The sequence below is a fragment of the Apodemus sylvaticus genome, chromosome 2, assembly GCF_947179515.1.
Source record: "Apodemus sylvaticus chromosome 2, mApoSyl1.1, whole genome shotgun sequence".
NCBI lineage: Eukaryota > Metazoa > Chordata > Mammalia > Rodentia > Muridae > Apodemus > Apodemus sylvaticus.
The window spans coordinates 88,089,199-88,116,044 of NC_067473.1; positions in this window are offsets into that span (position 1 = coordinate 88,089,199).

The following is a 26,846-nucleotide window of genomic DNA, read 5'->3' on the forward strand; positions in this document are numbered from 1 at the left end:
TTGGGTAATCACATGGATCATCTTAAAAAATTCATGTAAAGTAATTTCCAATTTTGATTTTAGTAAAGCAATTTGCAGGCTGGAGAGCTGGATCAGTGCTTAAGAATATTGGCTGCTCTTGCTTAGGACCTAGTCTCAGTTCCCAGAACCAACATCTTGCCCTATAAACATCTCTAACTGCAGTTCCAGGATACTGCATAGCATACACATGCATACATACCTGCAGGAAAATCTTATATACACAAATAATCTTAAATAAATAAAACAATCTGGCCATAGTGTCATGTGCTTTTGATCCCAGCATTAAAAAGACAGGGGCAGGTGGGTCTCTATGAGATATAGGGTATTTTGGTCTACACAGTGAGTTTCTGGTGAGCCAAACCACACAGTGTGATTTTTGTGTCAAAACAACAGCTTTGAAAATAAAAATGAAATCAGTTCTCTCTTAAATCTACCTTTTACTTCTTTTAGTAAACAGATTTGTTAAAAAGAAATGTTACATGATCAAATCTCTCTTACCTATCCCAATTAATTCAGTAAATACTCAGTGATAATTTATTATGGCATGGAACTGTGCCAACTAGCAACAGAGGAAATAAATACTTCAGCCTATATAATTTTTGTTTACTCTTATTCATTCTTTTTGTTTGTAGTGTGTGTGTGTGTGAGGGTGTGCTTTATACACACGCCCATGTGAATGTAAACACCCGTGTATGCATACCAAGACAAGGGGAGAATGTTAGATGCCTACTTCTCAACTCAAGATGTCTCCCTTGCACCCCTGAGGCAGGTTTCCCAACATAGCTGTAGTAAGGACAGCACACTCAAGCTCAGGACTCTTCCCAGTCTATCTCACCAGAATACAGGGATTATAAGTGATTGCTTATAACAGTCAGTTCCTTAGGTGGGCACTGGGGATTTTAACTCAGATTCTCTTGGTTATGTAACAAGTTCTCTTACCCAATGAGCTATTTCACCGTAAAAGTTTATACCATTTAAAAAAACAGAATCATAAGCAAATAATGAAGATGATGAATTATACTTTATTTCATCTGTATTCATATTAACATATAAACACATTGATATATGAGTACATATATTAATTCTAATACACATTAATTATATTTGATGTAGTCATAGATCAGTGTGGTTTTGGTTTTCATTTTGTGGATTTGTTTGTTTACAATTACATATAGATTGTTCCCACTTCAAAAGGAAGTTACATTTATACATTGAGATTTTATAGATAAAAGAATGTGCATTGAATGCATCTAGTCCTTTAATCTTAATCACTACCCCTGAAAGGATCAAAATTTCATCTTTGAAGTCTAGATTTTACTTACAGAATAATGTTTTCCATGGTGTAAAGTAGAAACATCCCAGGACAAATAAGTGTAAGTCAGAGGCCGTGTTTTAGATTTTATATATACATGTTTATGAAATGCACACATATACTTAAGAAGATCATTTTTATTGATTCATACTTGTTGAATTTCTAGTGTATAATTTAATCTGTCTTATAGATTTCCATGAAGCTTATATGCCTGAAAACCTCCCAAAGAAAGCAAAACCCTCCCCCAACCCCACAAAATTTCTGCATAACTTTTCATATCCTCAGCAATAAGATAAAACTGTAAAGTTCATTAGAATGGTCTCTGGCATTCTTTAGTTTGTCATTAACTCTATTGTAAGACACTTCTCAGAAAAGCATAAGTAGCTTCTGCAATCAGGTGTAACAAATGTTATTAAGTTTTGTGAAAGTTTATGCACTCAAAAAGTGACAACTTATGCAACATTTTCCTATAGATATACATTACATGGGCCTGTACCAAAACATAATCTCTATGATAATTTATGAATTGCTCCTTTTTTAGTGTACAGACACATGAACCAAAAGTTCTATGCTGTACTTATGCATAAAACCTGTTCAGCATCATTAAAAGGGTCAGAGAATAACATCAAGACTTCTTTATATTCTCATGGAATCTAAAGTTTGATAATAATATTAGCTTTATTAAGTTTTAACAATAAATAATCCAATTATATAATTTAATTTCTTACATCATTATTTGCATTTATATTACGTTTTCTCAATATTTCACTGGACATGTTTTATGAAAATGACTCTTGTATCAGTTTGGATTCCATTGTTGTTATGAAGGCCAAAATCAAGGAAACATGGGAAGGAAAGGGTTTACTTGGCTTACATATATCTATGACAATCCACCACTGAGGGAAACCAAGGCTCAAGTGAAACGGGAGACTAAAGCTGAGATCATAGAGGAACACTGTTTACTGGCTTCCCCTCTACAGTTCTCTTCCTTCTTATCCATCCTTCTTATACATCCCAGGACCAGCTGCCCAGGGGTAACACTGCCCACAATGAGTTAGGTCTCCCAATGTCAATCATTAATTTTGATAATGCCCCACAGACTTGTCTGCAGGCCAATCGGATGGAAATATTTTCTGAATTGAGGTTCCTTCCTCATACTCATTCTATTTTGTGTCACTCCAACACATAGGTAACATGCATGCCTACAAAGTATCACAAGAAGCTGAAGAAACCCTTACTGCAGCTCACTTATAAAATTCTTAATAAAATTGGTAATAGAAGTTTAATGTTTCCATGGTTAGCTCACACCAAGTACTTGTAACATCAATCAGATCAGGAGAGCTGACTGAAAGCATGTGCAGGATGAGAAAGTACACACGTCCTGTGAGGCTGTGAGGGAGTACTATAAATCTCAGTCAAGTGAGTCCATGATGGAAATGTAAAGACATTGTTCTAATGTGGTGGCTTTGTGTTTGGTTACTACCTGGGGGAGGGGGGGATAAGCACCCTCTCAAAGCAATTAATATCGGCAGTGAGAAAATGGCCAATGTGCATAAAATTACTGTTTCCTAAGTTGATCATGTTTGAAGTGTCCTTCAGAACAGATACCATTAAAACATCCTAAATCTAAGTGCCACATGTAAACATTAAAAAGATCAACATACAAGATGTGCATTCCCACAATAGGGGGTGGCAGTAAGGATTGAGAACAGAGGAAATCAAAGAATAGAAAGAAACCAGTATTTTAATTGTGTTTGTTTGTGTCAGGATAAAGTAACATCCCTCCTTCTAATATATGGCTACCAGATGTTGTTTTGTGTTCAACACATTGGCCTTACAATAATGTAATACAATTTGCATTTAAAATAATATATGAAGAATAAATGCAATTATGTCAACATTTAACTATATGTCTTTGACAAAGGGTGATTAGAAAGGTGTTTCCTCTTCCCAGCATTGAACTCCTTTTTACCATATGAAAACAAGAGAGCTGCTGCTTTGAAACTTAAAGGATTCTAGTCTCACTGTAGGGTAAATCGCAGTACATTACCCTATTACCACCTGTATTCCCAGCACATTGAATTCTTTGAGGTCTGATATTTCAAAGGCTTTTTTTCACAGGTTGTGAGATACCCAGTGTACACATAGGTCAAATCCTGGGGTATCTACTGCTCTGCCTACAACTATGTTCTTGTTGACACCTGTGGTACTTCCCTTCTTAGAGCTTTGTGATCTAAATATCATCACAAATGCCCATCTAAAACCTTGCTCTTGTTTCATAGTTCTGCCCATTTTGACATCACTTACATGAATCACATGTGATTTATTAATATTCCCCAATTGAATATAAACTCAAAACACAGAAAGTATAGCATACTTTGACTGATTTATTCCTGTATTTGAAAGAGTAGCTGGTCACAGGAAAGAATTTGGTAAATGTCCTTATAACAATATCACTTTGTGAGAGGACAACAGTTGTGTTAGTTTTAATTCCAATCAAGATAAAGACAACAGGGATGGAGAGGTAGCTCAGCAGTTAAGAGCACTGACTGCTCTTCCAGAGGTTCTGAGTTCAATTCTCAGCAACCGTATGGTGGCTCACAACCATCTGTACTGGGATATGATGCCCTCTCCTTTTTTGTCTGGAAAGAGTGACAGTGTATTCATATAAAATAAATAAATCTTTTAAAAAGCAACAACAAAAAATGAAAAAAATGGGATCACAAAGGGAAAATTTAGTTTTTTTTTTGAAAGGAAAATTGATTTCAGGAAATTAACAATAATTTAAGGTGTCTGTAAAACCAAACTCCCATTAGTAAATGCTACCTTTGTATTTGGTTACTACTTAAAGAGGATTAGCAGTCACTGCTTAAAGCAATTAATACTGGTGGTGATGAAATGGCCAATATGCATAAAACTAGCATGGAAACATGCTAAATTACTGTTACAAATTTTATTAAGTATTTTATAGTTGAACTATGGTAAGATTTCTTCAGCATATGATGCTATGCATGGATGCTTGTGAGTTCTGAGTTGGCTTGACACAAAATAGAGTGCTCTAAGAGTACTTACCCTTCACATAGCATATGGATAATGATGTCTGAATAGGCAGAGGACATTGCTTCAATGCATCCATTATTATAAGTATCTTTTCACTGTAACATATATGTTGACCTTGGTGAAGACAGCAGCTCCCCCTTTCTCATTGCAAGATGTGCATCATCCACAGCTCTCTCTTTATAGGATAAACGTTTAAAGTGTTTGTTTTAATTTTAAAATTAAACAGAATTTCTTGAAAAAATATATTTTTTTCCTTGAAAAATTTAATCTTACTCCTGTGAGCTTTACAAATTCATCATAGAAAGAAATGATCTGCCCACATAATATGAATGAAGTAGAAATGCAGAAATATTATTTACTTAGGGGTTTCTTACCCAATTTTGACCCAAGAAAAACATATTAACTGTGATGGAAAATAACATGCAAGACTTAATGAAGTCTCTATTTGCCAACATGACAAACATGTAGGTTGCATATGTAACAGCAGAATTTTCTAAAACTAAAGTTGAAAACTGTATTAAATATTATATCAGTGTCCCCATCTCTAGGAAGTACAAGAGGTCAGCTGTGCACCCAGAGGCCGGCTGGGAGCAGGCAGCTTGCACTGGTGAGTCCAGCCCTGCAGAGCGGAGGATCCAGTCCTGAGGTCACTGGTGGGAAACTTCCTGTCTCCACCTCTGGATCGGGAACAGCCTGGGCCACAGCGTCCGGTCTCCAGGCAGTACAGGAGGCCAGCTGTGCACTTGGAGGCCAGCTAGGATGAAGCAGCTTGCACTGGTGAGTCTGGCATTGACAACAAGACCAACTAACACCAGTGAGAAATAGATGGCAAAAGGCAAACATAGGAACATTACTAAGAGAAATCAAGGCAATATGGCAGCATCTGAACCCACTTCTCCATTAATAGCATGTCCTGGATACCACAACGCACCAGAAAAACAAGATTTGGATTTAAAATCACTGGTCATGATGCTGCTACAGGAACACATGAAGGACATAAATAAATCTCTTAAAGAAATTCAGGAGAAAATGAATCAAAAGTTAGAAGCCCTTACAAGGGAAACACAAAAATCATTGAAAGAAATTCAGGAGAATACGTGTCAAAAGATAGAAGCCAATAAGGAGGAAATGCAAAAATCACTTAAAGAAATACAGGAGAACTTTGGTTAAAAGGCTGAGGTCATGAAAGAGGAAACACAAAAATCTCTTAATGAATTACAGGAAAACACAAACAAGCAAGTGAAGGAACTGAGCAAAACCATCCAGGATCTAAAAACAGAAGTAGAAACAACTAAGAAATCACAAAGGGAGACAACTTTGGACATAGAAAACCTTGGGAAGAAATCAGGTGCCATAGATGTAAATATCAACAACAGAATACAAGAGATGGAAGAAAGAATCTCAGATACTGAAGATACCATAGAAATCATGGACTCAACAGTTAAAGAAAACGCAAAATACGAAAAGCTTGTAACCCAAAACATTCAGGAAATCCATGACACAATGAGAAGACCAAACCTAAGAATTATAGGCATAGATGAGAGTGAAGATTTACAACTTATAGGGCCAGCAAATATCTTCAATAAAATTATGGAAGAAAACTTCCCTAACCTAAAAAGAGAGATGTCCATGAATATACAAGAAGCGTACGGAACTCCAAACAGACTGGACCAGAACAGAAATACACCTGTCACATAATAATCAAAACCCCAAATGTACTAAACAAAAGAAAGAATATTAAAGGCAGTAAGAGAAAAAGGCCAAGTAACATATAAAAGAATACCTATCAGAATCACACCAGACTTCTCACCAGAGACTATGAAAGCTAGAAGATCCTGGGCAGATCTCATGCAGACTCTAAGAGAACACAAATGCCAGCCAAGACTACTATACCCAGCAAAACTCTCAATCACCATAGATGGAGAAACCAAGATATTCCATGACAAAACCAAGTTTACCCAATATTTTTCCAAAAACCCAGCCCTACAAAGGATAATAGGAAGAAAACACCATTACAAGGAGGGAAACTTCACCTTGGAAAAAGCAAGATAGTAACCTTCTTTCATCAAACCCAAAAGATTACCAATCAAATATAAAAAATAACATCAAAAATGACAGGAAGTAATAATTAGTATTCCTTAATATCTCTTAATATCAATGGACTCAATTCCCCAATAAAGAGATAGACTAGCAGACTGAATACGTAAACAGGACCCTACATTTTGATGCATACAGGAAACAAACCTCAATGTCAAAGACAAAAACTACCTTAGAGAAAAATGGTAGAAGACAATTTTACAAGTAAATGGTATCAGGAAAGAAGCCAGAGTAGCCATTCTTATATCTGATAAAATTGACTTTCAACCTAAAGTCATCAAGAGACACTGAGGGACACTTCTTGCTGATCAAAAGAAAAATATATCAAGAAGAACTCTCAATCCTGAACATCTATGCTCCAAATGTAAGGGCATTCTCATTCATAAAAGAAATTTACTAAAGCCCAAAGCACACATTGCACCTAACACAATAATTGTGGGTGACTTCAACACTGTACTTTCCTCAGTGGACCGATCAGGAAAACAGACACTGAACAGGGACACAGTGAAACTAATTGATGCTTTGGACCAATTAGATTTAACAGATATATTTAGAACATTTCATCATAAAGCAAAAGAATATTTATCTTTTTTTTCTCTGCATCTCATGGTACCTTCTGCAAAATCAATCATATAATTGGTCACAAGACAGACCTCAACAAATATAAGATGATCGAAATAATCCCATGCCTCCTATCAGATCACTAAGGAATAAAAGTGGTCTTCAGTAGCAACAAAAACAACAGAAAGCCCACATACACATGGAAACTGAACAATACTCTACTCAATGAAAACTTGGTCAAGGAAGAAATAACGAAAGAAATCAGAGATTGTTTAGAATTTAATGAAAATGAAAATGCAACATACCCAAATCTATGGGACACAATGAAAGCAGTGCTAAGAGGAAAACTCATAGCCCTGAGTGCCTCCAAAAAGAAAATGGAGAGCACATACACTAGCATCTTAACAACACACCTGAAAGCCCTGGAACAAAAAGAAGTTAATTCACCCAGGAGGAGTAGAAGGCAGGAAATCATCAAGCTCAGGGCTGAAGTCAATCCAGTAGAAACAAAGAGAACCATACAAAGAATCAACAAAACCAGGAGCTGGTTCTTTGAGAAAATCCACAAGATAGATAAACTCTTAGCCAGACTAACCAAAGGGCACAAAGACTATCCAGATCAACAAAATTCAAAACAAAGAGGGAGATACAACAACAGAAACTGAGGAAACTCAGAAAAGCATCAGATCCTACCACAAAAGCCTATACTCAACACAACTGGAGAATCTGGAGGAAATGGACAGTTTCCTAGACAGATATCAAACACCAAAATTAAATCAAGATCAAATAGGTCACCTAAACAGTCCCATAACCCCTAAAGAAATATAAGGGGTCATGGAAAGTCTCCCAACCAAAAAAAGCATGGGGCCAGAAGGCTTCAGTGCAGAATTCTATCAGGTCTTCCAAGAAGAACTAATACCAAAACTCTTCAAATTATTCCACAAAATAGAAACAGAAGGAACACTACCTAATGCATTTTAAGAAGCCACAATTACACTGATACCAAAACCACGCAAAGATCCAAAAAAGAAAGAGAACTTCAGGCCAAATTCCCTTATGAATATCAATGCAAAAATACTCAATAAAATTCTTGCCAACCGAATCCAAGAACACATCAAAACGATCATCCACCACGATCAAGTGGGCTTCATCCCAGGGATTTAGGGATTGTTCAACATAAGGAAATCCATCAATGCAATCCACTACATAAAAAAACTCAAAGAAAAAAAAAGTTTGATCATTTCATTAGATGCTGAAAAAGCATTTGACAAAATTCAGCACCCTTTCATGCTAAAAGTCTTAGAAAGAACAGGAATTCAAGGCCTATACCTAAACATAGTTAAAGCAATGTACAGCAAACCGGTAGCCAACATCAAACTAAATGGAGAGAATCTTGAAGCAATCCCACTAAAATCAGGGACTAGATAAGGCTGTCCTCTCTCTCTCCATCTTTTCAATATAGTACTTAAAGTTCTAGCTAGAGCAATTAGACAACATAAGGAGGTCAAAGGAATACAAATTGGAAAGGAAGAAGTCAAATTATCACTATTTGCAGATGACATGATAGTCTACTTAAGTGATCCAAAAAACTCCACCAGAGAACTCCTACAGCTGATAAACAACTTCAGCAAAGTGGCTGGTTATAAAATCAACTCAAGCAAATCAGCTGCCTTCCTATACTCAAAGGATAAGCAGGCTAAGAACGAAGTTAGGGAAATGACACCCTTCACAATAGCCACAAATGGTATAAAGTATCTTGGTGTAACTCTAACCAAACAAGTGAAAGATCTATACGACAAGAACTTCAGGTCTCTGAAGAAAGAAATCGAAGAAGACCTCAGAAAATGGAAAAATCCTCCATGCTTGTGGATTGGCAGGATTAATATGGTTAAAATGGCCACATTGCCAAAAACAATACACAGATTCAACGCAATCCCCATCAAAATCCCAACTCGGTTCTTCACAAAGTTAGAAAAAGCAATTCTCAAATTCATCTGGAATAACAAAAAACCTAGGATAGCTAAAATTATTCTCAACAGTAAAAGAACATCTGGGGGAATCAGTATCCCAGACCTCAAGCAATACTACAGAGCAATAGTGTTAAAAACTGCATGGTATTGACACAGTGATAGGCATGTGGACCAATGGAATAGAACTGAAGACCCAGAAATGAATCCACACACCTATGGTCACTTGATATTCGACAAAAGAGCCGAAAACATCCAGTGGAAAAAAGATAGCCTTTTCAACAAATGGTTCTGGTTCAACAGTGTCTTTATCAAAAGGGGTAAAAAGGCTATTCTGTTGCTTACACAACATTTCCTGCGAATTATGAATTCAGTACTCTCCCTAATATTTTTAATTAAGGTAAGTATAAAAAGTGTAGTAGTTTAGCAGGTGTACAAAGTGGGGAACAGGGATCTTCTGACTCCAATTACAGGAGAGACAGAGTGTTGGGAGAGAATTTACAATGAAGTAAATAATAAAAAACTATAGGTCTCCTTCATGCCCATAAAAAAATAAAAGGATCAGGTTGGTAGTTATAGAGCAAAATTGATAGACAGAATCCTGACATATTCAGAGATTGAAGTAGCATCTAGCTTGATTTACAAGATAATCAAGAATTAGCTCTCTTATGTTGGCTCCTGAAAAATCACACATTAATTTAAAACTGTATCTTCAGTTGTAATCCTGAGAGAAGCAAGAGAGGAGAGGTTATTGTGATTCAAAGGTTGTAACTTCTTGTACAAAAGCAGGATTCCTTTGTTTTTTGAGTCTCTGCCATGGGCATCTAGATGGCAATGGGAGACCTGTCACAATGCAGACTGCTTATGTCACAGGAAGGGACAAAGAAAGAAAAGAAAGGAAAGAAGGGGATGATTGAAGGGGGAAGGAGAAAATGTGAGGAAAAAATTGTCCCATCCCCTTTAATGACACATCTAAAGACCTCCCAATTGACTCCACCTCCTATAATTTCTTCTATATCCTTTGGTATCCTCTGGAACTAAGCATTTAACATACAGACTTTAGGATGTATTCATCTAATCCGGAGAAGATTTGTAATAGGAGACCAGTTCTCTGTTAGTGTCCTTGGCCCTTTTATAAACAATTATATTGGAAGAGAGAAGAAAGGATACACTACTTGACAACCTCGCAGACCTTGTTCTAGAGGAATGTTTGTTTTCCTCACACTTTAGATCGTAATCATATCACCTTGAACCTAATTTTCCAGTAATAGTAAAGAGATTAGTGGGGAAGAAATTTGGATCAGATAAAGTCATGAGGGTAGAATAGATGTAAATGGGATTCATGACCTGTAAGTGTCCTGAGATAGTGGCTCTGAACCACAAGGTATACACAAGTCATAAAGATTTTTTTTGAGTCTGTATGAATCCAAAAATTTATAAAACGATTGCCAGGAAAAGATTATATGCAATTTGGTACATAATTGAAATATCAGCAAAACATTAAGGCAGTTTTATGCTCCTTTGATAAGGTACATATCTGTGAACAATGTAAAACATTAAGTATACTTACCCCAGACACAAATACTTTCCCAGTGACCACACTGGTTACATTGTGTGGTCTCGGTAAGAAACCAGGTGGTATCTTACCACAGCAAACTCTCCTTTACCATTTTTTTTGGCCTTTTCATTGAGACTTTATTCATTTATTTGCTACAATAATTAGATAAAACAAACTTCTCCTGACACTAGCAGCAGTAAATATTTGTTTTATTGCTCAAGGGATTGTGAATCTGTGGTAGCCACATGCAATTGCACTGGATTTAATGGATTTGGGTCCTGTATATGGGGTGGGTTCTAGCTAGCATTATATGTCTCCTCATTTTCCTTGGGCTCTCCAGGATATAATTTTAGCATCCACAACACCAAAAATCAAAACCTGTGAAAGCCTGCAGCTGTTGTGAGAGCCTTTAGCCAAAGCCTGATTCAATGTAAAGTTCAATATACCCAAATCAAGGATTATACTCTGCTCACAGAAGGTAGGGGATAGTTAATGCATGGTTAACAGAATTGAAATGTTCATTCCATTTATAGACTCTTGGTCTTACATGGTTTAATAGTTCTTATGCACTGATTCTTGACTACAAAAAGCAATCTTCGGCAAATTGAACAGAGTGGGATATTTTGATATTATAAATGGAAACACATAAGACACTGTACTCATATTCCTATCCTCAGTAGCTGTTCAAACCAAGCATTTGGTTATATGTTTGTGCTAATTCTCTCTAGTTCACAAAATAAATACTAAGCAAATTCTTAATGATAAACAAACTGGGGTTCAGGGAGTATAAGATTTTTAAATTTAATTTAAATTTAATTTGCCTCTTAATTTAAAAATAACAATTAGCATACATAACTTATAAAATTTTAAGTGAAATAAGATTAAATAGCAAGTTGAAGATAAATGAGATATCATTACCTAAGATAATGGTACACCAGCAGAGAATGGAAAAGAAATCCAGTTCTTGATGTTGGACTATTAGGTTATCTGCTTATATCTCTGCTTGTCTTTATGATAGAAGTTTATCTTGATTGCCTCCCTCCATCATGGTTATGACCTCTTGAGCCATAACCAGAGCATATACCTTCTTACCTGTGATAAGAAGGCTCTTGGCCTTAACTTTGGCATATGACACAGTGATGTGCTGTGGGCATCACTGCCATCTATTAGGTCTGCTTCAAATGAACAGCCTAATCCTGGCTTCAGAGTGAGATTTTCCTTACTTCCTTCATTTCTCACCTGTGATCTAGAACAATGGGTCAGCAAAACTCACCACAGCTCCTGCCTCAGAAATAAAGAACCTTCTCTATAAGAATTATACATTAACCATCATATATTTGAACTGAGTGAAAATTTTATTTCACAGGGTACTTCCATGCACTTGCTTTCATTAATCATTCATTCTAGGTCTAAAAAGTTCATTTAATACATTTTTATGAAGGACACTATAACACAGAGATCAAGGATACACAGGAGAGAATTAGACATCATTCTGAGGTAGATTTAACCATCAAAAACTTATACCCAGTAGTGGAAAGGAATATAACACCTGATTCTAATGTTGGTGTTTTCTCTCCCTTTGGTAGAGCCTATTAGCCATTCAACTCTGACTTGTCCTATATCTACACTAATCATTGTATTGCTGTTCCATCCACACCATGCTAAAAATTGAAAGTAATCCTACTTGGATGCTCATCTGTCCTTCAGTTTTCAAGCTGATGGAGACAGCAGTGACAATGACTGAACCCAGAGACACATTCCTTCAGAGGAGATGAATTTTGTCACCTTTCTGTGACAAATGTTTTGCACTAATTGACTGGCTTTCAATTTGATTCCGAGTCATTCCCTCCAGATCTTGCAGTCTGTCAATGGAAGGCTTGTATTTGAAAGCTCAAATCCCTTCTCCATGCTGCAAGTGGTGGAATTGTGTTCCTGCCTTTAACTAATTCTGAAACACTGGATGACTGAAATGAGCTGCTCTATGAAATTATGGGATAGTTTTCACCACCGTATGTATTACACACTTCTAAAAGTGCTTTGTGAATACTCTGCAGAATGTAGGCATGATATCTCTATTTGGTATATGAGACAAGAAAGCCTAGAATTGACCCAGATAATTGAGATCAGAATTTATGCTCTCATGATTGTGCAGTTTCCCCTTCAAGCTATCTCTACACTGACATTTGTGCATTCTCAAGCTACACAGCCTTTTTTCACATTCCCCAATTTCATCCTGTGAACTCCAGAAAATCATGTTGCTTTAGCCAATTGCAACTTCCTGGAAATCCAGGTCCCATGTTATTCCATTCCTTGGGTTCTATTTTCATGTTCTTCTGTGGATCTCCAGACGCACTCATTTTTACTCTTACTAAATGTTTTAGATTTACAATTTTTTCATACTCACATATAAAACCACACATATACATGCCAGAAGATAGTAACTTTGGGTTAAACTAAAGGCCAAATAATATCAAACATTTGTCATCAGATCAATCTTTCTGCTTTGGACCCAATGGATGAGGCATGCTAGATACATGTCTGTACCATTATTGTCTGTAACACTGGGTTATACACATAAAAATATGGCATCATGACCGTTCTGTCTATCTCAGTCCAGTGTTGTATTGCAATATGAGCCAGCATGAACGTGGCAGCTCTCATAAAGGAAAACATTTGATTGAGGCTCACTTACAAGTGAGAGGCTTAGTCCATTATAAGCATGATGGTTAGCATGACAGCACATAGACAGATGCGGTGCAAAACAGGTACTGAGAGTTCTATATCTGGATCTGAAAGCAGCAGAAAGGAGAGAGAGAGAGAGAGAGAGAGAGAGAGAGAGAGAGAGAGAGAGAGAGAGAGAGAGAGAGAGAGAGAGAGAGAGAGAATGGGCCTGGATTAAGCATCTGAAACCCCAAAGTCCACCTACAGTGACATACTACCTCCAACAAGACCACACTTACCCCAACAAGGCCATACCTCCTAATTGTGCCACTCCCTGGTGAACAAGCAGTCAAGTCTATGAGATTATGGTGTCTTTCTTATTCAAACCACCCCAATGCTAGGGAAAAAATTTGCTTCAGTGGGTATTTAAATGTTATTATAATATTTAATTTTCTTAAAATCTTATAAATTAAGGAACATAAAAAGAAATCATTGACATTATGCAAATATTACTTCAAAATATATTATTAATTTACCCATTTGTATTTTAAATAAAGAAAAACACATTAAGCAATATAAAAAATATCAAGCTTATGCATATTTGGTAAGCTGATTATGCTATAGAGTAACATTATGTTATCAGCATGATAATATATACTGTTTCTACAATGATTTAATATTGGTAATGTGGAACAGAGTGGCTTTAAAGGTGACTACTGATTCCTGAAATTAACTAATTGGATCAAATCCTTTTATATTAGCCTGATAGCATGAATATATAAGGTAAATAAAAGTAGGATATATAGAATACTCACAACATTTGGATGATTGCATTTTGGAAAATGTGTCTTCTTGAGAGTTATGGTATAATGAGCACTTTTTCTGTGCTCTCAGAACTATCATTTAATATTTCTACCACATTGGAAAATATTTTTTTCAACTTGAAAGTGGAATTTAGCTGGGCATGGTGGAGACACCTATAATCCCAGCACTTGGGAGGCAGAGACAGGTGGATTTCTGAGTTTGAGGCCAGCATGGTCTACAGAGTGAGTTCCAGGACAGCCAGGGCTACACGGAGAAACCCTGTCTTGAAAAAACAAAACCAAAGAAAAAAGTGGAATTTAGAGGAAAACCTCTTATTCATTGGACAGCAACCTACCACCAGTCTTACTATACCATTAGCATTTTATGTATGATTTATGACTCCACAGACTCTCATTTATGATGTATACCAATTTTACTTTCTTTACATACAAGATAAAAATTTCAGTGCTATAAGGAGAGAGGGCAAAATTATTTCTTTTTTTTGTTATAAAACTAAAATGATAGTTTTGCCCAACTATAGTCAAAACTGTGAATAAGAATCTGTCACCCCTACATTTAGCATCCCTTTTAGACATGGTAATGAAAGAATAATATTTAGACTGTATTAGCTTAATTTTAATAGGAATATTTAAATCTAAATTTAATTTGACAGGACAATAAAAGAGTAGTTAAAATTGTGAATTTTCTATGCCCTCTAAACTTGCTCCTCAAAATATCTCAGTGACTCATGTAGCTAATATTCTGATTATAATCACATTACAAGTAGGAAAGAATAATGCACAAGTATAGGACTTAAAATGTAGTGGTGGAGCAAGCAGCATGTGTTAGCGTAATGCTCATTAGAGATGACAGAATATTAATTAATGGCAAAAGGCAAGATTTGGCTTAGGGTCTTACCTTTCACCTTCAGGCTAATGTTACAAGCGTAACAGGATTGGATTACTTTACCCTGTAACCACCAGTATGCATATATTTAACATCGGGCTATTTTAATATTCATTTATTAACTTTGGAATAATGAAAAATTCTTGTAGTCACTGAAGGCAATTTATTGCTAGTAATGATAATGCAGTCAGAGTAGGATGAGAGGGGCAAATCATAGCATGGATGTAAGTAATTAAATATTGCTAGATTCTAGCATGAGAAAAAGCATGTTTTAAATTTAAATGTCATTATTTGTTAGCAAGGTAAAAGACCAGGGTTCACAGTATCACTAATTATTCAGGGATATTTTTTAAAGGTAGAGTTTTAAATAGTAAATATAACTGCAAAGTTAATGCTCTGTTAACAATTACTCATGTGTCTCTATATTTTGGGGAACATCAGAATCTCAGAAACTAACACTGACATTAAGCTAATGAAGGAAACTTGAACTGAACTTATTCTAAAAAGCTTCACAGGCTCTGATTGACTATTGGAACTGTATTTCTGATTTCGGTTTCTCAGTGTCTGTGCTTTGAACAGTGATATGAAGGTGATGTTGAAATGGTTCTATATTTAAGTTCTAATATCTCTTGTGAAGCTATTTCCATCCCCTAAAAATCTATGTGGTAAATTTAAACCTTACTAAAAGGGTTCATATGTTCATAAGATACTGCTATACAATACAATTAAAGCTAAATATGATCATGTAAATGATGCTATCCTCTAATCCTAATCTTTTTTTTTTTAATGTATATGAGTATATTGTCACTTTCTTCAAACACACCAGAAGAGGGCATCAGATAGCATTATAGATTTTTGTGAGAGACCATGTGGTTGCTGGGCATTAATCTCCATAATCTGAAAGAACAGTCAGTGTTCTTAACCACTGAGCCAACTCTCCAGCCCCAGGACTTTTATGAAAAGGAGATAATTGGACAAGGAAGGGACACATAGAAAGCTCCCTGTCAAGGTCAGGAGAAGGCAGATTTCTGCAACCAAAGAAAAGTCCTTAGAAGCACAGCCTCTAAGACAGGACAATGTGTATTTCTTACTTTTGAGATACCTAGCCAAAGGCACTTCCATAGAGAAGCTCTAGAGAATTAGCACAGAATTTCAGGACATTTGGAAAATCTCAAGCTAATAATGTGTATTCAACAAGTTAGGGTTTACTGCAAAATAATGTTTAAGCCTGACTCCTTTTTCAGACCAAAAAGACATATAGAAAGTCTTTCATTTTTGTTCATTTATGTGATTTCAAATAGGTCTTTAGAAGCCAACTGTTGTATTTCAAGGCAAGAACTATCTTTTGCACTATTATTAGAAATAACAATTACATAAAATTGATATACCTTTCTATATGTTCACATTTAATGAAATTGTTATTTTAGAAATGATTCTAACTAATAATAGTATATAATTCAAAGTATTATGTGAATGAAAACTTTTATGTTATTTCTAGTTAAATACATAAGCACAATAATAAATCTGTATAACTATTTCTTTAAATTTAGGACTAGCACCTAAATCAGGGAATTTAAAACTGCCTTTGAAATATAAAAAAAGGTAACAATTCTGAAATGTCAGAGCTAGAACATATGAAAAGCTACAATCTAGAAAATAATAAAAATAGTGGTATAGGGGAAATATTTGGTTTCTTTAGTTAACTAGAAATCAGAAAAGACTTTCAATGATATATCTGTAAAGTCAAGACACCTTTATTAAATTCCTGTGGCTGAATCAGTTTTAGGGGCCATCCTGCTGTGTTTGGCTTTCTGTGCTCCCCAACTCTTGCATCCTTGGGGGATTTCTCTTGACAGTTAATGTGTCTGCACCAAAGCCAACTCAGGCTGAAGACATTTTACTAACCCTACTCCCAGATTTATCAGTATTTGTTCTTACTCCCAACTTCATAAATGAGGTTCATTCATAATCTGACATAGAATTTTATCAATGGAAAAAATAAAAAAAAATCACATCCCAAGAGCATTGGTTAAATGCAGTCAGCTATTAAAATTACATTGACTTGGGGCTATTGTACAATATAGGGAAAATAAAAGACTGCTGAGATATATATTTAATATTTTATAAGGAGATAGAGAGGGCGAGAGTATGTGTGTATAGTAGAGGCTGGTGTGTACTGTGTAAGCCTGTATAGAGATCAGAAGATATGCTTTGAATCAATTTTATTTTTCCATTTTGTTTGAGGTATATTTGCTTTGCTTATTTCTTCTGTGTATTCCTGGTTAGCTAGCCTGGGATCTTCTGGATATTCTTTTGCTATTGCCTCCCATCTCCCCATCAGAGTACTGGGATTATAGGCAAAATATATCATGTCTATCTTTATGTAGGTTTTCGAGACTCAAACTGGAATCTCACATTTGTGCAACAATTGCTTTACCTTATTCCTGAGCCATCTCCCAAGTCCTGAACCATAGAATTTAACCAGGAACTATGGGGACTAAAATGTCTGCAGTTGCCCTTATAAAGACCTGGTATATTCTTGGGAATCTAGAATCCAGAAAATTTTCAGGCTTTGTATATATGGAAGTCCATTTGCATTTCTAGGAAAATGTAACAGAGCCCTATTCCTTTACTGCTGGCTGGCCTGAAGGATCAATGTAATATAGAGAGTGAAGGGTAAAACAGAGAGAGTATCAGCTATCAGAATATTGAAATTAATCCACGATACCTACAGAATATCCCTTTACAGATGCCAAAGGGCTTACTGACTAAACTGTTAAGAAAATCACAATTTAATCACAAATCAATGGCCAAGATAAAGAAAGAAACTTCAGTGGCCATGGATGACCAATATCCAGAATTAGGTGTCAAGTGATCTTTAAGGTGCATTTGTAAACTGTGTATTATTAAAGATTTAAAGTAAATACTTGGGTCAACATAAACAACAAAAGGAAGACATGAAAAGAAACAGAATGTATAACAATGCATCATATATCAGTCTATCAGTAATAAATAGTTTGAGGAAAAGAGAAATAAAAGAATAAAGAAAAATGAATAGAGTTTCAAAAGCTAGTGAAACATCACATTCATACAAGTAAAGGATGAGACTAGGGCAAAAAATTTCAGAGAGAATTTTTGAAGACACGATGTCCAAAACTTTTCAATGTTAAAAGCAAATTAAGATTTCAATGAAGAAGCTTAATAAGCTTCAGCACATAGCATTTAAACAACTCTACACTTCAATATTCTATAGTCTAACTTGAAAGATAAAGAATCTTGAACACAGAATGATCAAAGATACTCTGGGCATACATGTCTTGGAATAGATAGCCAGCTAGCTCCTCACTGACACACTGGCAACAGCAGCCTTCTGATGCATTCGTAATGCCAGGTGGAAATAGAAAATGCCAAGAATTTAAACTGCTTTTCAAAAATTGAGATGCAATTGAGAATCCAAGCTTGACACAAAGACTTAGTGAGCTGATGACTAGCAAGATGTCCTGATAGAAATACTAAGGGAAGAACTTCACACTGGGATAAAGCAGATAGCATCTATAGTAATGCACAGATAGAGCATTGGGATAAGTAACTGCCGAAGAAAATGTAAACTATGTTCCTTTTCTTCATAACTGTCTCATTCTCATTTCAATTATAGCTACATACAGTCCTGGCCATAAAACTGTATTAACGTATATTTGTGGATCATGAGACAACATTGCTAACCTAACACACACCTTAAATTGGCGTATTAATTCATCACAGTCACATCTCTCCCAGCCAGAGCCTCTGAAAAAAACTGAAAAGGAAACTCTATCTTCCTTATAGAAATGAATGGTCCTCAGAAAAGTGAAGTTAATACTAAAAAAAGAAGAGTGAAATTGGAGAGCTTGGTTTTTCCAGTGTTAAAAACTTATTATAAATCTACATTATAATAAAGATGGTGTGATACTTGCATACAGATAGACCATTCATAAATGAAATGGAATTGAAAGTCCAAAGTCCTCTCTTATGGTTTTGGCAGTTGATTTCTAATAAGTATTAACATGTTAAAATGGGGGAAAAATGAAACAAATGGTGGTGGGGTGACTGGACATGCAGAACATGTAGGACACCTACCTAACACAACATACAAAATGTATTTCTTAATGGATCGATGAGATGAAATAATAAGCCAAACAGAAGTGTTCATGGGAAAACATGGAAGCAAATATTGACGCAGCTTTAGGCAAGAGTGACATCAATAAACAGCTAAAGGAACATCAATCAAAGACAAAGCAGATTTTCCTCAAAATCAAGAATTTGTAGTTCAAAATTATGTCAGAAAAATGATAAAGTAGCTGTTTTCTATCCTTGTTTATTTATAGAACTACAGAATTTCAAAACTACTCATAACTCAGAGGACTTTTGGGATCGGAAATGAGGTTACTGGTCCGATTTAATGCAAAATGAGGCAGAATTGTTTTTCTTTCCCTTCAACACTTCATCTGCAAGGAAGTAAGGCTTAGTACAGAAGACAGATTTCCTCTGGTGGAGCAGAGCAAAAGAGTGAATACTTGGTTTCTGCTGCTACATAAGACACGGAGGGAGCTGGACACAGAGTTCAGCAGTTTTAAGTGCTGTCTGCTGTTCGAGAGGACATAGGTTCAATTCCCAAAACCCACCTGGCAGTTCACAACTGTCTTTAATTCCAGTTCAACAGGATCAGATTTTCTTTTATACATTCATGTAGACAAAACACCTGTACATGTAAAATTATTTTATTTTTTGACATTGGAAAATTTTAAGTCATAGTCTTTGAGATATTCTTCTCACAGGAACTTTCATTAATATGTAAAAATATTTAAATTGTAACACAAAAAGCATAAAAAGAATTAAAAGGAGAGTATTTCTGTATTTAATTGAAATTGCTAACTGAAAATAGTCTCATAAGATGTTTTATGTATGTTGCCTTGTAACCAAAGTGAAAAACCTTAAGTAGATATGCAAAAGTCAAACATGAGAAAATTTAATCCATAGCCCACAAACCACAAAAGAGTAAAGACTTACAAAGTAGAACAATAAAATATTAACAGTCTAAACCTATCATATACTATAAAAATACTAAACTGGCATTAGTGGGAGGGGAGTCCCTTGGTCCTGTAGAAGCTTGATAACCCAGAATAGGAGAATGCTAGGGCTCTGAGGCAGGAGTGGGTATGTGGGTGGGGGAGGTCCCTCATAGATGCAGGGGGTGAGGGGAGGGAATATGGGGGTTTGTGGAGGGGAAACTGGGAAGGGGGATAACATTTGAAATGTAAATAAATAAAATAACCACTAAAAATATGGAAAAAATACTAAATCCACCAACAAAAATACATCCAATTGACACCCGGAGAAAAAGAAATAAGTTCAATTTTAGCCTTGAGGCTGCATGTAGAAAGGAAGTTAAAGATCAGAAAAAGAATTCCATGTAAGTATCAACAAAGGAGAACATGTGCATTGTGGAAATTATTATTCTGGTGATTTTCTATACCCCTTAGTTGTCTTTAAATATCTATTATGAGTTTCTGTACCATTCCAGATCATTTAGTTCCCAAATAAAAGACACAGAGATCTTTACATTATAATAGGCCTTAGAGTACTATAGGCAGACAGATATCCACTCTCTATGCTATTGTTTTCTGTTTCTATGTCAAAGTCCCTAAGATAGTATTTACCCTGTTTCATTTGGGCTCCTCCTGTTATATCAGGCCAGCCCTCATGACCTTATGCTCATGATTCATGCCAACCTTTCTTTTCTCTCCTCTCCTAATGGTCCCTGCCTGGGACTCGAAGCCCCAGGATCCTTTGTTCTACCCCTCTCTTCTACACAGCTCAGGTTAGAGACATTTTTTATTAACTAATCTCAGATATCTACAGAGGCAAGGCTTACTTAGCATATTTGGTGTAGTTGAGAGTCTCCTCCTTAGGAGCAACTAGATCTTGGGGAGGGGCAGTTTCTAACATTTGTATACTTAGCAACACCAGACCAACCGCATACAGATATTACTACTTTTATATCAGGCAAAACCAGCTTTAACTCAAAGACCACAATCAGAAAAGTTATCATATGCTGGCTGTAGCTTTAGTATGAAATGATTAAAACCACCCCTTATTGTAACCACCAAGACTGCTTGAGAGAAACTCTAGCCAGCTCCTTACATTGTCTCCCAGCACAGTGTATACAAGCAGACCCCTGCAGCACAAGTGGAGCTCTGCCAATAGACCTTAATGGCCTCCTAGCTAAGGATGTACCTGAAGTCATTAAAATTAGCTCAAGATAATGATATATAAAGCATAATTAAAATAAACAACCTAATTATCTCCCTAGCATAAGTAGGAAAAAGAGAAACTAACTGATAGCTAGGAAAAAGTATGAAATAAGTTTACGGCAGAAATAAATTAGATAGAAGAAACATGGTGGAACAAGTTGGTAAAAATAAAATTTGTAAAAATAAACAAGTTTCCAAACTTTAGTCAGATTAAGAAAAAGGAGGATTAAAACAATAATGAGAATTGACTCATCTGAGACTGCTATGAAAAAGTCTATGTCAGTTATTTGATTAATCTGCCACATAGGGATAATTTTTTAGGCACAACTTGCCAAGACTCAGTCATAACAAAATAGGGATTTTAAGCAGAATGATCAACCGGGAAATTTAACTACTGATGTAATTTGTCAGTTCTGCTGGGCAGGGGTTTTTCTAGACCATTCTTCACATGCATTTGACTAGGTGATGAAAGATTGGAAGATAAATTAAAATTGTAATGATTCACTTAGATGTTATTCTCTTGTGGTTTCTTCTCTTTGCCTGCTCTCAATTCCTTTTCAATATTCTTGGTGCCAAGAGAGCAACAATTAGTAATGTTTTTATTCACTCATTAATGGTATCTGCCGTCATATTCATAGTTTCTTCTTCTTGCAAAGTCCATCTAAAACAGGAAGCAGTATTCTAGAAGCTCATTGTTCTGAAATCTGGATTTAATGCACAAGGATATTTCTTTATGCATGCATCTAGAATCTTTTTCTATACACTGCAAGAGCTGAGGTACTGCTGAGGCTGGAACACTGGTACTGTAGTAAATCTGTAGGCAATCATCTGAAGGCCCCTGTCTCTGTTTCAGAATATTCAAGCCAGTGGTTGATCAATTTTACTATAGGAGCCTGATTGATAAAATAAATATTTCCTCATTAAGTTTTTGTGAGAATTCAAAAAGCTAATTCAAACATGGTACTTAGAACTATGTTGAGCATATAAGTCTCCTATGCATGCTTTCTATAAATAATGGTTTCAGTTAAGATGCACATTGTTCTATCACTAAAAGTACCTTCTCAACACTTGTCTATTCAGAATGCATGTTACTTTGTTTTCCTTTTGTTCCTTCACTAAATCTGAACACAATTAATATACTTTATGATATAAAACTCTAACATAGATTCAAAATATTATTGAATACCTGAACAATGCTTGTTAACATGAATAAAATTATTCAGATTAAGCAAAAACAAATAAGTTCAACTTGTCTAAAATATACTTTGAAGCCATGTTGCTTTAGATCACATTTCAATATTTGTCATGGTCTCCATTAGAACAGGTGTTTATTTAGAGAACATAAAGTCTACAGATTGATTTGCTCAGATTGTAAAGAAGCCAATAGTGGTGATTGCTTTATGATAGTTGCAAGAGTTTATGTGTGTAATTAAATAAATTTTGAAAAAGATTATTTAAAATACCATATTCATTCAACTTGTAATTTTATTTTTCACCCTGCAAGTACTTATTTTTTTATATGAGGCTAATTCTAGTATTTCTAAAGAATGTTTTCAAAGACACTGAAGAAGACTAAATTTCCTGATTCCTGCCATGTGGCTTGCATGATACTGTGGACTGTATGGCAAGTAGAGCTTCTACTAATCTATATAGCTGAGTGATCATGAAAGAGTACTGTTCCAGAGTCTCATGTGCAGATGAAGGTGAAAGACTTTTCCTCTGGATTAATACATTCTAGTGCTTTTGTTAATAGAATTAGTCAAACTCATACTGATAAAGCACTACTCTAAGTGCTGGCAATGCAGCTGTGGGCAAAACTGGCATAGGAACAGGCCTCAGCCCCACAGTTCCTACCTCATACAATGAGGTGATAAGGAAGTGCTAAGATGAGAGAATAATCTGTTAATAGCACAGAACCCCTGTTCCTGCAGTGGCCAGAGGAAGGAAATACTTCTGAGCCGTGTTTTCAAGATTTTCTCTTACAGATCCTGTCGGTACCTTTAGCCTTTGTTGATAAGTGGAAGGAGTTTGAGCACACAGACATGAGTTCGTGATAAAGAGTCCAGAAGAGAAGGAAGGGGGCAATCAGGTAGACCAGGTGGAAAGCTGCCACCGGACTGGGTGGTACTGCTGGAAGTGGTAGGACACACTGAAATAACAACACTGTGGAGAGGTATCCAGAGGGATTCTCTATGACTCTACAAAGGTGAGCTGAAAGAAACATGGCAGGGTCTGCAGGAAAGAGACCCAAGCCATGAAATGAGTGTAGGCAAGTAGAAACTCCCAGACAGATGCTTAGAAGACAGGTGCAAGAGGCTGTATCTCATCCTGGATTCTGGTGCTCACTTGGACCTTGAGCTATATGAAATGAGAATGCTTAATTGCAGTTGTTTTCTTCTTTAAGGTGAGCTTTATTTAACACTAAGGCCAGCTGTTGATGCATTTCTCTTAATCCTCCATTGGTAAATTATCATTTTCATGTTTGTAGGGAATCAGCCCCCTCATTTCACAGAGTGTTACTGGTAGGCCTGAAGTGCCAGAGAGGTAACCCTCTCTTGGGAAGAGTTCAAGCAATTACTCACTGAAGTTGTACAAACATCTAGCTTCCTAAGCCACCAGCTGAAAATACTGGCTTCTAGCGTATCCTGATGGCTTTTGCCTTAATTGTCCAAATAAATCAGTAATATTTATAATAATAGTACTCCCCATTCAGCCTGTTGCAATTTTCCTCTTTTCTCAATTCTCAGTCTCAAATGATATTTCCTCTTATGTGCTCCCAAATGAGCATTGGTCAGGATCTATTTATAAGAAAATCCAGAGTTCCCAGGGACTTCACTACCAACCAAAGAGTACACATGGAGGGACCCATAGCTCCAGCTGCATGGGTAGCAGAGGAGGGCCTGGTCAGACATCAGTGCAAGGAGAGGTCCTTGGACCTGTGAAGGCTTTTTGCCCCAGTGTAGGTGAATGCCAGAAAAGGGAAGCAGCAGTGGGTGGGTTAGTGAGCAGGGGGAGGGAGGATGGGATATGGTGTTTTCAGAGGGGAAACCAGGAAAGGCGATAACATTTGAAATGTAAATAAAGAAAATATCTAATAAAAAAAGAAAATCCAAACAAACATAGTTCAAACCTATATAAAAATTTCATCAAATGAATTAGAGAACTTAGTATTAAGATTTTATATATTTATGAATTATAGATCTTTTGTTTTGGTTTGATTTTGAGACAAGGCCTCAATAAATAGTCAGATCTCATTATGGATGGTTGTGAACCACCATGTGGTTGCTGGGATTTGAACTTAGGACCTTCGGAAGGGCAGTCAGTGCTCTTAATCGCTGAGCTACCACTATGTTCATAGCAGCCCTATTTATAATAGCCAGAAGCTGGAAAGAACCCAGGTATCCCTCAACAAAAGAACGGATGCAAAAAATATGGTATATATACACAATGGAGTACTATTCAGCCATTAGAAACAATGAATTCATGAAATTCTTAGACAAATGGATGGAGTTGGAGAACATCATACTAAGTGAGGTAACCCGTCTCAAAAGATCAATCATGGTATGCACTCACTAATAAGTGGATATTAGCCTAGAAAATTGAAATACCCAAAACATAATCCACAAATCAAATGGGGTACAAGAAGAACGGAGGAGTGGCTCCTGGTTCTGGAAAGACTCAGTGTAGCAGTATAGGACAAAACCAGAACAGGGAAGTGGGAAGGGGTGAATGGGAGAACAGGGGGATGGAAGGGGGCTTATGTGACTTTCGGGGAGTCGGGGGGGGGCTGGAAAAGAGAAATCATTTGAAATGTAAAAAAATATATATATCGAATAAAAAAACTTTATCAAATAATTTATATATTTTCACTTTTTCAAATTAATTTTATGTTGGCACACAATAATAAGAGGTTCTATACAGACAACTGAAGAATTTACACTGTCAATGTGAAATGGCATTTGACATAGTTTGAAGATTCAACACGCGATGTTTGTGGTTGGGGACTGTTAGAAGGGGAAATAGCTACATAAATATAAATTGAAAGAATACAAGAGTAATGAATTATTATTCGTAAATCCCAAAGACTTAGAAGAATACAAAGCATAACTTGATCAAGCAAAGAACACTTGTATTAAAGATAGTTCTGACAGAAAATTAGTTTTACTGAAGAATTTGGATTAAAGATATCATCAAGCTGAGCTTGGAAGGAATAGGAGGTTTCAAATTGGTGAGACCCATCAACTAAGAAAACTTAGCAAGCTATAGTGTGTTAGAATCTTATTAGTGATTCAATACTAAGGGCACTCTCATAAGATCACTAATGAAGCCTCTGTCAAATTTATTGACAGTCCCCAAACTGATGAGTTAAAATAACTAACTAGGTTTGAGCCAGGCCCTATCTCTCTCCTTTCCTATTAGGAGGCAGTTATATACTTACAGTAGTGGATGTATGCTCACACTTAAAGCAGATTATTTCTAAATAATGATTGCCTTGGAAATTTTATGTTGCTGCATTAAAGTACGGCAAATGATTGGATTAGTACCCTGCTGCAGTTGTTTGGAGACCCACATTAAGACCAAGCTGCCTAATAGAATTTTGATACTTCCGCCTTCAGCATTTTAACAAGTAAATGACAACACCACACAATCACAAACACATCCACACATGCACACACACACTACCACTACCACCACCAACAACAACAAAAGTCCTGAAAATTATGATGCCTTGAAACATTGGGAATCAGAGATCTTGCTGCAAAAAATTAGATAAAACCTAGATTACAAGTGTTCCTTTGGGAGGAAAAAAAAGACTGTTGAACCTACAAACTGAAAACAGCATGAAGATGTGTGATAAGATTCCTGGAATGGTTTTGAGGCTTGAGATCCTCATGCCAATCAAAGCAGGAGAAAACCAAGCCCCTTGGAGATAACCTGGTGACCTCATACTCACTAGACCTTCAGCCTGAGGACAAATCCATGATTAAGGAAATATATGTAAGTGAATTTCCTCTGATTTTCTTGACCTCAATCTGTCTCCCTTGCCTTAGGTCCTTTCACCAGTCAACAACATGAGTTATGTCATGCATATTCCTTCAACGCTGCCTCCAGCACTGGAGCAGAGCACAATCTTCCATGAATCATTACCATAACCTCCTAACAGTTGGGGGTACATTAAAATAGAACCCTAAAAAACAAATATGCCTGTTAGAAATGCATTTCCTTTCAGGTGGATAATTATAATCCAGTACAATGTTACATTTTTAATAATAGTTGTTTCATGATATTTTCAATGATCATTTATTCATACATCATTCTCTCATATTTAAGAATGTTTCCATATCTGCTCCCCAGAGTCTAATTTGATTTTTTACATACTAAGAAACTAGTTTGATACTAACACTATAAATCATTTGTGAAGAGAGTTATGTGTCTTCCTAAATATATCATTGAAATTCTGTGATATTCTGCCTAGATGTTATTGAACACCATCTTGATTAAGAAATTATTACTGTAAAGAGACACCATGATTACAGCAACTCTTATAAGCAAGACATTTTAATGGGGCTTCCTTATGGGTTTGGTCTGTTATCATCATACAGGGAGGA